General features: G+C 47.4%; 1 protein-coding gene across 2 annotated transcripts in view; it reads right to left on the bottom strand.

Moving 5' to 3' along the window:
* The window catches only part of OGFOD2 (2-oxoglutarate and iron dependent oxygenase domain containing 2), a 472,935-nt gene that overhangs the window by 197,604 nt on the left and 260,094 nt on the right, over nucleotides 1–15,237 (bottom strand). The gene's annotated exons all lie outside the window — the stretch shown is intronic.

The raw sequence follows: 15,237 nt of genomic DNA, 5'->3' as shown, positions 1-15,237 counted from the left end.
TGCAGTATGCTTTCGGTAGACATCTCACGAGCTACGGGCTTCTTAGGCCCCTCGGTTCGTTCACCATTTTCCAGGATATGCTCTCGGTTGGCCCTTCTCCATTTCCAGTGGCCCCTTGGTTTGTGTGGTTTCCTTCACCTCTTTCTGGGGTGTGCTCTCAGTGAGCCTTCCTCAGGCTACGGGATCTGCATGCCCCTAGGTTCGTTCGGTTTCCTTCACCTATTCCTTTGGTATGTTTTCAGTTGTCCCATCTCATGCTACGGCCTCCGTTGGCCTCTCGACTCATTCAGTCTCTTTCACCCCTTCTTGGGGTATGCTATCGGGAAGTCCTTCTCGGGCAATGGGCTCCGCAGGTCCCTCCGTTCGTTCAGCATTTAAGTTCCTACCTGGAGCACAAGAAGAAACTGGAATGGTGCTGGCTCCCACAAGATGGTGTCGAAAGATACAGGTCAGAAACCAAGCCTTTCACAATAAAAGGCCCACGTACATAATTGCCCTGTTCACTTCCCATATAACCAATGAACATGTCAGACTTACAGGGAAGGTGTGGTGTTATTCTTCTTTGGGCAATACCTGTCCTGAGATGGGGGTCACCACCAGTTGGATCCCGCCTGCCATGTCCCCTAGGGAGGGTATTGCATAGCAGGCTCACCCCTATAGTCCCAAAGGGGTGTCTCCCCCTTGGGGAAAAGGGATGATTCTTTGCATTTGTCACAATGCCTAGCACAACAGTATACAAACAGTGAAAATGGCAATGTTAAGATTACCTCCAAACCTCAGTCTATATTAAATATTCCTCAATATAAACAAAGTCCATGGCACTCCAAATCTAAACGTAGCTCAACAGCAGTACTACTTCATAACTTTCACTTCACTAGTATTGATTTGAGCTACCTAATATTGAAAGTAAATGTTACAAAGTAGTGGGGTACTGTGAGGTATGGTTTGATATATAGTGTCTTTGGCATAGAAGTGATATGTTCCCTGAACCTTGCTCTGCATTTAGTAAAGCAGTACTACATCTATTGTGCAATGCGTGGTGTAGTTTTACCTTTGGTAAAGCATTGCTATGCCTCTCCTATTTGCTAATGCTCAGTGTTTGCTGTTGGACATTGTTTGGTGTCTCTTACTGTTTAGTTCAGCATTGCTAAATCTCCTGTAGATTGTTGGTGTCTCTCTGTTTGGTACAGCATTGTTATCTTTCCTCTATTTGGTATACCAATGTTATTGCCCCCGAACATTGCCAAGGGTCTCGCGGTGTTCGGTACAACAGTGCCAGCTCTCCTGTACATTACTTGTCTATCTCAGCAATGTTCAATGTTTCTCTTGATACCACTGAAGGGCGGATTTATGTGAAGTAAAATACTGCAATCTAAAACAATGCGAGCAAATGAGTTAATTTGAGCTTAAAAGAATTAAGGTTGGAAAAAGAAGGGGAAAATTGACATTCTTGATGCTAGTACATAATGAATTTACTCTGCTAAAAGCTATTAAGCTAAATAATTACTGAAAAGCCACCAAAAGAAGTTGTATATGGTGAAACACTTGTAGGCTCTCTTGACAAAGTAGTATTTTACCAGAGAGGTGAAATAAGTTTTTGCTCAAACTGACAAGATTGTAAAGCACCAGGAAGACTATTAATACTTAATTAACGCCATCGATAGAGAAAATAAATAGACCTATTGTTTTAAATTGGGGAAGAATCAAGCAGTCATTCTCAATTCAAAAATATAAATATATTTTAGCTGGAAAAAAAAAACTGTACATAGAGTTAAGATCATCAGCTATAAAAAGGGAGGCCTACAAATTCTGAAAATGCCAATTTTAAGGTTACTGTAAAAAGTACACATTAACTGTTGTGTCACTATAAAAAGAGTCCACCCCACTACAAATTAAACCTTAACTCACAGTACTCAACACAACCTACTTTAACTATAATCAGTGGCAGGAGGTGAATGATTTCAGTGGAGGGGTGTAAATATTTCCCCCCAATTGGCATGAGCGATGCATCACAGCTCCAGAGCCAGAACCAACTAAAATGATGTTGAAGGTTTTTTAATAGGAATTTGTCAAATTTGCCAAACCCTCACATTGCAATAAGAAAGATTTCATTTTTTTCAACATGGAAATTGAATGATGCTTTCTGGAGTCTTCGCAAGTTTGGTTATGTGCAGTAAATAATCCCATGCATGTGCCTCAGTGGATAAATTGGTCAAATTCTGTTTATAATCAAGATCTTTGAACCTGGGCCCTTTACAGTTAATTTGTATAGCTTTCACGGCCCGGCAGAGGGCGGACATGGGGTTTAATGGCCCCCGAGCTCGGGCCGCAGGCCGTTAAACCCCACGATCGCACCCCAGCTGGGGCGTGAAAGCTATTCGCACCCTGGGATTTACCGGGGTGCAGAGTTTTTAGTTTTTTTCATCGGACGGGAGATGAGCTCTGCGCGAGCCCATCTCCCGTCGGAGAAAACAAAAGGCAAAAAAATGGGTGCCACCACTGAAATGAAAAAGGGACTAGGTCCCTTTTCAGATGCCAGTGGCCATGGAAAACATGTTCCAAAATGGCCCATGTGATTTGAAAAGGGACATAGTCCCTTTTTATTTCAATGGCGGTGGCCAGACAGGAGGAACATCAGGCTCTGGTCCTCCAGGTAAGTTGGGGTGGGGGGAAAGGGGATGGGGGTTTTCTAAAGTGGGGGGGCAACAGGGGGAGCCTCCACACGTTAGAAAACAAAAACAAAAAAAAGGAAAAAAAACACCACCCGAGGAAGGGCCTCGGGTAGCTGGAACAACAGGCAGGGATTGTGTATTCTCGCCCACTGTTCCAGTCACCTGATTGGCTGAGCGCCCTTCCCCGGGTGCGAGTACAGGTTGTTCTTAATAGAATGTACAGTGGGTCCCAGGCAAAACAGTATTGCCATTTCAAAGTTAATTTTATGAAATGTTGCCAACGTGGTTGCGCAAATCAATCATACCTGATGGATTAATACATCTTTTATATGATATTGTAGTGTACATGAAAGATCCTGCATTATTTTGATATAAGCAGTGGGTATTCTCTCTATTGCCCTCATTCATAACGAAGTCAGGCTAAGCTAGGCTCTTAAGTATTCGACCGGTACACTGGTTTAAAGTGCTAGAAGGTTTTTAAGCCTTTGCTCTCCAACGTTTCGATTGGAATTCACATGCTTAGGAAACCATATTTTGCCGCCGTAAAGATTAACTGCAGAGAACTTGAGTTTGAATATATTGATTAAGGGTCTTAAGCTATACCCTCAGTTGTGGAAAAACAACCACACAGATTCATCAGGTGGATTGGTGAACGTCTTTAAATGCAGCTAGCAAAGCCAACATACAAACGTCAAACAGCAACCCAACTGCAGAATGAGACTCAGCGCAGCAAACCCCCTCACTCCGTGCAAAGTGTTTTAAACAACAGAGAACACATGCATTTCAATGGAAGGAGTGGTTCAAGCATGGCATGAGATCGACAAGACACAAGGCCTCAGAGTGCCGTAGAGGGTTAACGGCGCCGGTAGAGCTGCCGGCGCCGTTAACCCTCTACCGCCTCATTATGAGGTCTGCTTGCCGGTCCCGCTAAGGACGTCTGGTAAAACCAGGCGTCCTTAGCGGGATCTGCTAGCAGACCAGGATGCTAACAACGGGCCCGTCATTAACAGGCCCGTTGTTAGCATCCTCCCCATTCCCATTGAGCCCTATGGGGGCTCAAATGGGAATGGGGATGTACCAGGTCGGGGTCCTGGGAAAGAGAATTATCGGGCCCTGCAAGGTCGGAATGGCCCGGTATTTCCCCATTCCAGGAACCCGGACCCAGTACCTGGACCCGGTAACCGGTAGCCATTCCGCTAAAAGCGGCATGGCTACCTCCATACTCGTAATGAGGCCCAATGTTTCATAAAGGCTGTTCACAGTTTCACAGCATACAGTCACAGGCAGAGGCTATGTTCTGATTTCTGGGAAGGCAAGTCTTGATGTTAGCGGAAGACATTTACAATACATTACAATTCCTGCTGTGCACGCTACTTCTACAGTCCCCACATGGTTCAGGGTGAGATGGCTTGCTTACTATGGGCCTCATTACGACCCTGGCACTAAGTGAAAAACGAAGGAGGTAAATGGTTACCGCCATCGTTTTCCGCCAGGTCCGATCATGACCCGTGACCGTTAACTACGATGCCATTAGCGGCATCGTAGTTAACGCTGCCGCTAACTGCGCTAAGGGTGCACGCACGCGACCGCCCACACCGTACTTAGCGCCATGGCGGAAAGGTACGCAAATGCCGACCCAAGCGGACATGCACCTAACGCCATCACCCAGCCCGTTAAGTACCTTACCGCCATGGTGCTAATAACGCCATCGCGAACCAACCGTAAAGGGCCATGTTAAGTGAATGCAGCTGCCACAGGTGCACAGAAACAGCACAGGTGAAGGCAATACAGACTCAGGAAGTACAAAAAGAGCACACCCCACCCCTTCCCACACCCAGTCACACTCCACAATGATACCAATACGACTAGCAATGTTGGGGCTGGAGGACCTGATAGCAATGCATGTGCTACAACAACAACAACAACAACAACAACAACAACAACAACAACAACAAGCAGCACAGAGGAGACGCAGGAGGAGAAGGAGGGCAAGGCAGGCCCAGCAAGCCCCACCAGCACAGCCAGTGCCACCACGCAGGCAGCCCCCAATCCCACGCATCAGAGCCAATCCATTCAACCTCACTGCTGAGCAGATCCACACCCTGTACCGTTTGGACCGGGACACCATCACCGCCATCGTAGACATGACACACAACGACATCGTCAGCATGATAGAAACTCCAACCGCCATCCCCCCCCTACTGAAGGTAGTGTCTGTACTCCACTTCCTGGCCACAGGCACCTACCAGCACACAGTGGGGCACCTGCATGGCATTTCACAACCATTATTCTCACGAACACTCATCCAAGTGCTCGATGCCCTCCTCAAGCACACAGACGACCACATCTCATTACCACGGACTGGCCAGGAGATTGCAAACAGCAAAGCGGGTTTCCATGCACTAGCCGGCATACCCGGTTGCATTGGTGCCATCGACTGCACCCATGTGGAATTGGTGGTTCCACGTGCCATGGAGGTACCGTACCGCAACCGGAAACAGTTCCACTCAATCAACGTGCAAATGGTCTGTGACTCCAACAAGATCATCACACATTGTTGTGCCCGATTCCCCGGATCAACCCATGATTCTATGGTCCTGAGGAACTCCACAATACCACGCTACATGGAGCGACATGCAGGGCCAAGATCCTGGCTACTCGGTGAGTCCAATGTCATGGAAGTGGGCAGGTGAATGACGTACCGATGCATACTCCACCTGGCTGAAAGGGGGGGGATGCATACTCCACCTGGCTGAAAGGGGGGGGATGCATACTCCACCTGGCTGGAAGGGGGGGGGGATGCATACTCCACCTGGCTGAAAGGGGGGGATGCATACTCCACCTGAAAGGGGGGGATGCATACTCCACCTGGCTGAAAGGGGGGGAGGCATACTCCACCTGGCTGAAAGGGGGGGGATGCATACTCCACCTGGCTGAAAGGGGGGGGATGCATACTCCACCTGGCTGAAAGGGGGGGGGATGCATACTCCACCTGGCTGTGAGTAACACAGAGAACGGAGACAGAGGACGGGCACTCACAATGCACACAACCCCTCTGCATACATTGGGTGATGGCATGCAAAACAGGCCATGGGAGCCATGAGCATATACTGGTAGCATTGTGTGAATCAATTAGTGCATGTAGAAGTGAGCCAAAGTAACAGTTGGATGCAAGCCATGGTGGAACATCATGTTCTTGATCAGACAACATGACTGACACATACATTCTCGCCTACATACAGGTGATGCAGGCTATCCCCTGAAGAGGTGGCTCCTTACACCAGTCCGGAACCCGCAGAACCAGCACGCGGAGGACTTCAACCGTGCACATACACGTACTCGTGTGGTCATAGAGCAGACATTCGGCCTATTGAAGGCACGGTTCCGAAGCCTCAGCAGGTCTGGTGGGGCACTCCTGTATGGCCATGAGAAGGTGGCAAAGATCGTCATGGCATGTGTCATGCTACACAATATGTGCGTCAGACGGAATGTGCCCCTGCCCCCTGACGCAGAACTGCAACCCCCTGACGATGAGGATGAGGAGGGTGCAGATGGGGCGGCACCCCATGGAGGAGGCGATGCACAGGAGGGGCGTGCAATGCGCCAAAGTATCATCGACCACTGCTTCTAGCACACACGGCTGGTGTGTATCACATGGTGACTGCACTTGGGGCAGTGTGTGGCTCTGGGACATGCACACTGTGGACTGTACACCAATAAAGCACACATACGCAATGAAAATGTCCACACAATTCTTTTTCGGAAAGAAAAAAGTGTATTCAAACTATGAAACGTCGTGACACACCCCCTCCCACCTCCCCCCTGCACACCCCAACACACCCCCCCACCTCCCCTCTGCACACCCCAACACACCCCCCCACCCCCCCCCCTGCACACCCCAACACACCCCCCCCACCTCCCCCCTGCACACCCCAACACACCCCATGTAGGTGTCAACAGATGCCTGTGACAGTGGCCACAGGCTGTTACAAGCCCCCTCTCCCGGCCCCCGGGGCACCCCTGGCTGTGGAGCGCAGGTTACGTCCGGAACGTCGCACGGGGCTGCTCTGTGCAGAACTGGCAGTGGAGGATGTTCCTGCCTGCCCCCGTGCATGCACGTCCCATAGGGTGTGGGTGTGCTCAGTGAGCGCACGACGCAAGCCGGCAAGTTCAGCACAGATGTCCCTGGACATGGCCTGCATGGCATCCCTCAGGGTGGCAGTGCTCTGCGCTACTTCGGCCCTTAGGGTCTCCGTGGCCTGTTCAATGGTTGCCCTAGCCCCCACACATTCCGCGGCATGCTCAGTCAGCATCGTGGACAGTTGTTGCTGCCGTTCTGTGATGTCCTCGAGGGACTGCTGCCCCTGCTGGCCCATGGCCAGTGCTGGTGGTGTGATGGAGGGGCTGCTCCCCTCCTGTGGAGTGAGGACTGGGCATGGGGTGGAAGGCCACTCCTCTACCTCTGCGTGCCCCTGTGTGTGATCCTCATGGGGGCTGGCGTCTGAGAAACAGGGGGAATGTAGTAGGTCAGTGGGGCTTCTGACCTCGTGCTCCATGTCTGAGTCTGAACATGCAGCTATTGCAGCTGTCTCACCGATGTTGCTGCTGGCCGCTGACCCGGTGCCTTCTGTGGCAGGCAATGTCGGTAGAGGTGGAGCAGCTGCTGCTGGCCTGCTGCCTACAGGGGTGCTTGCCGGTGGGACGTCCGGTATGCTCGCAGTGGGTCCTGCTTGTTGTGGGGTCTGCCTCACTGCAGCTGATGTTGAGGCTGCGGGGACGGGATTGATGGCCTTCTTGGCTCTCTTCGTCGCTGGGGTGTCCTGGTCCTCGGGGTGTGAATCTGTGCCTGTGGTGGAGCAAAGGAGGGAGGGCGTTATTGATGGGTCTGCGGACTTTGGAATGACAATGATTGACATTATTCTGGTCAGTAGATGAGGCAGATTTCAGGCAGGGCCATGCAGGTTGTCTCCTTTTAGTGTGGAATGTGGATGCAGGTATGCGGGGGCCAGCAGTGTATACAGGGTGGTGCTCGCATGTGGCTATGGGCAGTGTTGAAATGTGTTCCATTTACACTGTAGGGCAACCTTGTGCTACACATGAATGGACTGCAGTGACTATGGCATGTCTTGTTTGAGGCACCTACCTTCATCGCCTGATGTCGGAGCTCCCCTTTCCATCCCTCCAACGCCTTCAATGGATTCCATGCCAATCGTGGTTGCACAGATCTCCTCCCACGGTTGGAGTTTTAGTGGGGATTCCGACCCTCCACCGGTACCCAGGGCAAGGTTGCGGTTTGCAGAGATGACGGCTCTGACCCATATGCGTAGGTCATCCCAGCGCTTCCTGCACTGCTGTGGGGTGCGGGGTACGGTCCCCACCGCGCTGACGCGCTCGGCCACCAGGGCCCAGATGGCCTTCTTCTTCGCTATCGCTGTCCTGGTCATTTCCGGGGAGAAAACGACACCTGCGTTGTCTTGCAGGGTCTCCGCAAGCATGCAGAGTTCCTCCCGGCTGAATCTCTCCTGGCGCTGGCGGTCACATGCCTTCTTTACAACTTTTGGCATTTTCGGGTACTTGGATGGGTGGCTGATTGGTTGGGACAGGTGTCAGGGTTGGGTCTGGTGTTGTTCGGTAGGATGGCAATGGATTGTGTTTTTAAAGATGGCCGACGTGCTGTTTCCCGTTCCGGCGCGATGACGCTATTTCCGGTTCAGCTTTTTACGGCCACCGCAAATTACGGTGACCGCTAATTACGGTGGCCGCTAATTACGGTGGCGGAAGTGCACCTTGCTCGCTTTACGATGCCGGTAGGGGCCTTTTCCGCCATGGCGTTAATTGCATTACCGCCATGGCGTAATGCTGTGCGCGATGGGTCGTAATGTGGCGCTCTTTACACCATCGGCCCACGGCGTAAACGCTCATTACGCCATGGCGGTAATGACGGAAGATTACCGCCTGGGTCGTAATGAGGCCCTATGACTACTTTCGACTGCTGTAGCCTCCTTGCCTAGTGTGGCATCTATAACACGCTTAGATATGCCAACAGGGAAACATGTCAGAAGGGAGCATCGTTATTCGATGGAAGGCTAAGCGCCTCTGTGGTTAAGACATTTTAACCAATGGCATAGCTTAACACTGTTATGGCAGTACGGCATTGTTATACATGGCAGTTAGCAAGTACTTTAATCATAACTATCAGGGCAACAGGCAGATCTGGGGAGTTTGACAAATGAATCTTCTTTGCTTTCACCCACACCTTCAATTCGTCGCAAATAATGTTGGAGTGAAAATAAAAGTTATGAGCATTTACTGGTAAATTGTCTTTTATGGATATTCCAAGTTAACATCTGGTCGATAGCAACACACTGATAGGTTAAATGCTTCACTACCTCCAGTTGATCTTTATCTGGGCACCAAGTGAACCTGAGCTTTTCTGGTTGTTAAAGTCCATTATTTTTGTTTTTGTTAAATTAATCTTGAGTCCGGTTTTAGAGTATTATTGTTGCTCCTTTAATATTATCTGGAGGCCAGATGGTGTGCAATCCTATAAGACATTTTTTTTTTGATATAGTTGAAACAAATCAACTTTTCAATATAAACTTTACATTCAAATGCTCATAAATAAGGAACAACAAAGCATGAGCTACGATGAATATAGGGTAAAACAAACATAGGTCTTAATTAAACAATTACACAGTTAGTAGATCCAGACTAACAGTTGTTAAAAGTTTCAATTAATTTAAAACAAAACCAAATTAGGAGTATAGCAAGGCGCACAACAACAAACTTTTCAAAGAACCAAAAAACCCCCAAAAAAATTGAACAACAAAATTCTTCAACAAGTTAAATTCACTGCATAAAGAAAGTTGACTATCGCAATTTGCAAGGAGACATTTGTAGTGTACAGCATAGTAGATCGTCTCTGAATTGGATCCAGATTTCCAAGATATCTACAGTGACTTGAAAAAAATTTCAAACGCTCCTGAATTAAAGCTGGACAAAGGACAGAATATGCTGCAAGGATTCTGTAACCTTGGGGTCCAAACAAACCGGGCAAGAGACTAATTCCCCCTCATTACATTTGCATTGAGCAAGTAGTTCACGCGTGTGCCATAAATTGAAACGCATTCTCAAGATACCAGATCGTAATTTTTTACATAGGAACTTGAGGAGATATGGTTCCATAGACCCCAAACTTTTGTGTCTAAATTTTTCAGGTATGGCAGATTTGTATTGAAGGCATCTAGATCTAGTCTTGATTCAATCATGATGATATATTAGTTGTTTTACTTTGTCAGGATTGGTCAAAAGCATATTAAGGGAGGCATCCGCTTGCACTAAGATGTTATAGATGGCACGTAGACAATGTTTAACAAAAAGATGAGTGGTTTGGAATATGTAGTTTGACAGGAATTGCAGAATATTGTTTTCCCTATTAGGCATCAGGCATTTTCGAAGAAGGGCACAAGTTCTCCACTGGTATTGCGCATGTAGAGAGGTGAGCCCTAATTCGTAACGCACCCACACCACTGGAATGCATTGTGGAAGGTGAAGAATCGCCTTCCAAAATTTGTCTTCCAGCCTATCCAAGACTACTGCCGGCCAGGTGGATTGAGACTTGAGGCCATATAATATACACGGGGTGGCCTTTTGTTTCCAATAAAGCAATGCTGTTTCCATGGTAAACGCACCATAACGGTGCATTATAATCTTAAGTCTGTGAAATCGCTGAATCCATCTTACGCTTAACAACATCTAAATGGGCAGTAACTGAGGCACTACCATCGAAAACCATGCCCAAATAAACATAATTCGGTACTGTCGCCAAGTTTATGTGGTTAATGGTCCAACTAGGTTTGAATCTTGCCGAGTAAGTGGGTCTATAAATGACTATCTGGGTTTTGGAAGTATTAACCCGCAGTTTGTTCTTCAATATGTAGCTGTTAAAGCCATCCAATAAATTTTGTAGGCCACACGGGGTCTTTGAAATTAGGACCAAGTCATCGGCATACATGAGAGTCTGGATCTTACAATTGTTTATTTTGGGTGAGTCAGATGGTATTGCCTCAAAAACCTGCCGTACATCATACATAAAATAGTTGAAAATTGCGGACGCCAGAAGGCAGCCTTGTTTTAGGCCGCGGGCTGTAGGGAGAGCCATTGATAATAACCCTTCTAGGTTTAATCTGATGCAAATTGATGTTTCACAATGCAATGATTGGATGATTTGCTGTAATGTGAAAGGGCAATTATCTCGGGTGAATTTAGCAAAAAGGAAATGGCATCGAAGGCCGTGTGGAGATCCACAAAGGTGAAATAAAGTGCTTGTTTTGAAGCTTGTGCTTGAGATTTAATTGCATTGAGGCAAAGCATGTTGATATTCGTGCCTAAACCTGCAAGAAAGCCCGTTTGGAAGGGGTCTCTTGTATGGGAAGCTTTAGTCCAGTTGTTAAAGTCTCGAAGGATGAGTTTGGAGAAGAGCTTTCCAGGTGCATCCAAAAGTGCGATAGGCCTATAATTACAAGGAAGGGTACGATCGCCCTTCTTGTGAATCGGTACTATGATGGAGGTTTTCCATGAGATGGGAATAACACGGGAAGCAATGATATGTTGAAAGAGATTGTTCAAGGTTCTAGCCCACCTTGAGGGGTTCTAGCCCACCTTCATCAGGACCCATGGCTCTGGAGGAACTGATATGCTTAATGTAATCTTCGAGGATAGATGGAGAGCATTCAAGAGACCAGATTTCTTGGCTATCAAGCGGGTGAGCCAGGTTGGCAAAAGTCGGGTCTGCATATAGGTTTGTATAATGCTCGATCCATTGTGTCTCATTCACGCTAGAGATTTGCATAGCACACTGATTGAATATGGTCCATGTTTCAGCGGTGTTTTTGTTCGCTATTAGTCTAAGCATATGTTCACTATCTGCTTGTAAGAGGTGTGCTTGGTATTGCTGCATCCAATTGCGATATCTGCATTTGGCTGATCTCAACTGCTGATTGCGGGTTGGGTGGTTGAATTTGCAAATAGACCTTTTTTCACAATGGTATTCAGTCTTTCTAGCTTTCACTAGAGGATTGAAGGAATGTTTGTGGGAGAACTCTAAGTGACTACCACGTTTCACAGAATTCTTAAATGTGATTAGAAGATTGGTGTACTGTGTTGGGTTTATAGAATTATTATTGTGAGTGATCAATTGAGACAAGGCAATCCGACCATCGAAAACGAGATCTAGCATTGTTAACAACCAGATGGTTCACATAATAGGACTTATGCGGAGGTACGTAGTTCCAGTTTATTGTAAGAACAAGTAGGTGATGGTCACCGAGTACCTGGGGGATAACTTGAAAGGTCTTTATCTGCCCATTTAGATTGGAATGAATGTACATGTAATCAATTGTGGTACATACAGATTCTCTTTGCCACGTTGGGTGAGCTGGAATGTCACCCTGTATAGAGCCATTGGTCATGTGGAAATTGCGTTCCAACATGAATGAGGACCATCGTTTCACCTTGTCAATTGTAGTTTTTCCTTTAGGATGAAGACAGTCTAAATTGAGGTCTCCCACAATGAAGGTATCTGTTATATCCGGAGTAAGCAGTACAAGATCTAAAGGTTTGGGGCCTCATTACGACCCAGGCGGTAAGTTACCGCCTGGGCCGTGACTTTACCACCATGGTGTAAACTACGTTTACGCCATGGTGGTTGGCGGACTTACCGCCCCATTCCGAGGTCGGCGGGGCGGTAAGTCCCCAATCCCCATTTACCCTTCCCCATTCCCATTTTTGCCCCATAGGGCATAATGGGAGTGGGGAAGGCGTTAATTACGCCACCGTAAATTACGGTGGCGTAATTAACTCCATGGTCCCTTAGCGCCATGGATTTTAACACCTGCTAAAAGCAGGTGTTAAAAGCGCCATGGCGCTAAGGGACCTCGTAGTTGGCGGTAAGGGGTCGGCGCAGCTAACGCTGGCGTTAACCCCTTACCGCCAGGGTCGTAATGAGGCCCTTAGTCAGGCCTACATAAAATGCAGTATCAGTAAGCCCAAGTGGATTGCGATAAATGTTCATCAATGCAATTGTGTGCAATGGGCATGTGATTTTTACCAGCTGTATAAAGACAGATACCGAGGCCCAGGGCTGAATGGCAAATCCCCTAGACAATATCATCAGGGTAGCCCAGCCACTGTATCTTCCTAGTTCCCAATTTAAGAGAATAGGTACAGCAGATGTCCAACAGTGTAGTTATGTCAGCCAAGAACAAGTTAAACAGTATGGGGGACAGGACACAACCCTGCTTGAGGCCCAAATGGTGTTGATGTTACTGTTGAGACGACATGTGCAGTCAAATCGAACAACCACTCCGATGCTCTTATGCAATGTCATGAGCATCCTAAGGAGGCACCTGGTGTACCCCAGCTGTTTAATTTCTGCCATAAAAGACAGAACAACAGTGTGAAATGCTGCTGTATAAGCAACTAATGGTGCATACACTGGTCTGCTGCAAACTCTCTTGGACACTTCTATTATGGTAGTAAATGCCATCAAGTTTATTGTGGTGGAGAACCCCTTGCTCAATCAAAATTGATTAAAAGGGATAAGATCGTAGAAGGCGCATCAATCACGGGTAATAGCCGATAATCTTTACGATCAGAGACAATCCCTCATTTATATACCAGAATCATGATTCTTTTTGTCCAGGCGTTATGAAGGATACCACTATCACATATGGTGCTAAATAGGGCATGCAAGATATTGGCCTTTTTTGGTGCCATTTTAAGCAATAAATTACCCTTGAGAACTGTACCTCCAAGATTATACTATACAAGTCTAGATTTGTCTCATCTTATAACCATTAATCAGACCAGGCCCCAAGTTATGCTTTGTACCAAATTCCGTCTCAATGTAGCGTATCCATGAACTTTCAGACACACTTACTACTTGTGTTTTGTTGTGCCTGCTGCACAAATTTTCTTCCCAAATACTCTCGAGACATCATTCAATATTGTTGCTAGCATCGCTTTCCACTGTGCTTGTGATGCATTTTGAGCCAATTACATAATTTGTTTTCAGGGCCCTATATAACATAACTAAATTATCTACAGCCCCATTATATTGAATACTTAATTTCAGATCTTTTCTCAAAGGCTTGTTAGCTTCATAGATTTATTTATCCTACTTATGTAAATGTTATTTTGTCTTGCATTTTTTACGGACACCACATACGGTACCTTTGCGGAAGGGCAAGTGCATACATTAGGATTACATTGTGTTGGTCCTAATGAATGTTATGATCAGTGAGACCAAATTGATCAAGCAGCATATTCAAAAACCTTGCAGAAGCTCTAGTCAGTCTGCTCAGGTTCCACTTAATGGCATTGCCAATAAGTTTATATATGGCAATGGGATGCAAGTGAATCTTTCCTTTGGTCAATAGTAAATGATATGATATGATATGGCATTTATAACGAGGCTATACACAAATGTTTCAAGGTGCGACGAGGCAAGGAAGGGGAACATGTTACGCTCACCTGGCTCCCACAGGGGCGTCGGTCGGACCCGGACAGCTGCGGTCTCCACCCACGTGATGCTTAGTGCAGCGATGACTGACTGAATCTGCCCTCCTAATCTTGTCTGCTCAACCCATAGAAATATTCTCCTGCAAGTGGAGAGATGGATTTAGCCACTTGTGGATTCAAGTGATGGCACCCCCACAGCCCTCCCCAACAAATCACCTCCGAAATGCCCTCACAGCAATCTCACCTTATATTCTTGAAAGATGAGCTCTCCATCCTGCGTGGATTTGCAGGGGCGCATTGATTCCAGTTACTTCACTTGTTTGAAGGCTCGGGAGAGTTCCGGAGAATATTGACTCTGAGGTTCCTGGTGAGGACCAGTAAGTATTAAGTCCATAGAGTTCAATATGTCCGATGTTCACTCTTGTTCCCCCCTTCCTTTCTTGTTGTCCAGCTGGCTCGTGAAAAGATGCTCTTGTGGCAGCTGGTGGCGCTCAGGTAAGAGTCTGTATTACCCGGCGCTGTCCGGTAAATGTTGCACGAGGAAAACCTGTTGTTTTGTCTCTCTTTACAGATGCGGCACGTGAAAATATGGAGTGTCACAAAAGGATGCCTCCGGTGGTAAATCAGGTAAGTCTATGGTGGTAAGAATTATATTTGTTGGTTCCCTCGGCTCACCTTGTGGTTTTCGTTTGTCTCCTAGGTGCCGAAGTTCGGCGAAGAAATGATGGAGGCAGCGCCGACCCGAAGGATGCTGTGAAGACTGGTGAGTATGGCGCGGTGCTGCAGCTGGAGGTGCGGCGCATGCAGAAATTATGTTCTTTACAGGTCCGGAGACAAGATGGATCCAGAATCAGGTTTGGAATAGAAATAAGTTTGTTTTCTAACCTTGTCCCTTTCTTTCCTCTTTGTTTTAGGAGCTCCGGATTCGAGGCGGGCGTGGCAGAAGACTGGATGCAGGCTGCAGGCACGGTGAGTGTTACGCTGCTGGATGCAGAATAACACGAAGCGTGTGTTGCTGGTCGGGTGTGGTTTAAATAGCCTCAAA

The sequence above is a fragment of the Ambystoma mexicanum genome, chromosome 10, assembly GCF_040938575.1.
Source record: "Ambystoma mexicanum isolate Mex_15411 chromosome 10, UKY_AmexF1_1, whole genome shotgun sequence".
Taxonomy (NCBI): domain Eukaryota; kingdom Metazoa; phylum Chordata; class Amphibia; order Caudata; family Ambystomatidae; genus Ambystoma; species Ambystoma mexicanum.
This window is presented reverse-complemented; position numbering and strand designations above follow the sequence as displayed.